Source organism: Anopheles bellator, chromosome 1, assembly GCF_943735745.2.
Source record: "Anopheles bellator chromosome 1, idAnoBellAS_SP24_06.2, whole genome shotgun sequence".
NCBI lineage: Eukaryota > Metazoa > Arthropoda > Insecta > Diptera > Culicidae > Anopheles > Anopheles bellator.
In genome coordinates, this window is record NC_071285.1 from 16,481,113 (window position 1) to 16,482,768 (window position 1,656).

Here is a 1,656-nt window from a genome sequence, read left to right on the forward strand (position 1 = left end):
CATCGACGAGGTGTCCCCCAGGCGAGCGTTACTTTCAATCGCAGCGTGCGTGTTTTTAGCACACCACACGAGAGGATGCACTGTCAAACGATTAGCCCCAGGATCTTAAAGAAATCTGTTGGAACTAATCCCCGGTAATGGTGCTGTTGGTATAACATTTTTTCCCCCGTTCCATTGTATTCGAAACGACAATCAATTGGTGGCCTGACTGACGTTGCAAGTCATGAAGTTTGTTTACGCACATCAGGGAATCCAGCTTGCAGCAGTGGTTGGCTTGATGCTAACGATGCTACCATTAAGGCGGCTCGTTGGTCTAGGGGTATGATTCTCGCTTCGGGTGCGAGAGGTCGCGGGTTCAAATCCCGGACGAGCCCCAACCGCGAAAAAACAACACAGCAAACTTTTCGTGAAATTTGTGTTTTTTGTCGCTCGCCAACCATCGCTTTTAAATTAACAATCAGCCGTTCTCGTCCGTTCTTATCACCCCTCCGCCCCTCTCGGCGCCAATAACAGGGACGGACCGCGGATTCTTTTTCCGGTCTCTCCTTGCGCCTTGCGCGAGCTATCATGGCCGCGGTTCGCTGTTTGGTGCGATGTGCCCCGGATTCGCCACCGCAGTGCAATATTTATTGTCAAACATCAACATCAAACGGGAGCTCATCGCTACGGCGGCGAAGGCCGTCGAAGTGTGTTCCGCCGCCGTACGATTGGCAGATGAATTTAAGACTCCCGGTTTCCGGCTTCCGCGCGGCGGTCACAACAGGGCCACCGATCGACGAATGGTGGAATTGCCGCGCGCGATAAAAAGGCCAGGCCGGGTTTCGGTCCTCCGTGTCGGTTTTAGCCATTTGCCCGATCATCCTTCAGCGCCGTCAAAGCGTCCTCCGGGGACGCGCTGGAAAATAAAAGAAAATCGCTACGAATTCGCCGGGGGATTTCCAACGACGACGACGACGGTTCCTTTTTTTCCTATTGGCCGTCCTTGGCGCCCTGAAACCAGATGAAAGGGATTGACAGGCAGGCAACCGGGGCCTCAGGATGGGGCCGAGCCTGCCAGGCCTGCCAGCGTAAGCAGCGAGTCGGGCGAGGCTTCATCGATAAGAGGCCAAGCGATTGATGAGGAAAATTGAACCCCGGGAGCGGGAGAACATAAAAGTACATCAAAGTCTTCAATTTCGAGTCCTCAACAAAACAGGCGCGTGGCCCCAGGAACACAGGGCCCGGCAGGGACACAGATTGTCTCACCCTTCGGGTTCGGGTGCGGTGGGAATCGGTTCGGCAGTCGGACGTTCTTCAGCCAGCCAGCCAAAAAAAACATCTCCAGAAAAAAGGCACCCCAAAAAACCGTGCTGTTCTAATAATAAAAGTAATTTTATTACACCTTTCTGGCCACCCCGAAGTGGGCAACCTGGGCCCATAAACTCCTGGAAGGCCCCCTCTCCGGATCTCGCGGAGCGTACAGATGTGCGGATGGAACGAAAGTGAGAATTATTGTAAAAATTTTTATTACCCTCAGCCCTCCAACTACTCGAAGGCTCCGGTGCGGTCCAGTCCAAAAGGCCACCATTCGCCGACGGACGGAAAGAAATTCAGATTCCCTGGCAGCACACGGTAGACCAGGCGTCGTGTCCTGGCGGAGCGCAAGACCGGGAATGA

General features: G+C 54.0%; 1 non-coding gene across 1 annotated transcript; it reads left to right on the forward strand.

The window, feature by feature from the left end:
• Nucleotides 1–302: 302 nt before the first annotated feature.
• Nucleotides 303–374, forward strand: Trnap-cgg (transfer RNA proline (anticodon CGG)). Its single transcript has one exon. It is a non-coding gene; the product is annotated as a tRNA-Pro (tRNA).
• The last annotated feature ends 1,282 nt before the right edge of the window (nt 375–1,656 follow it).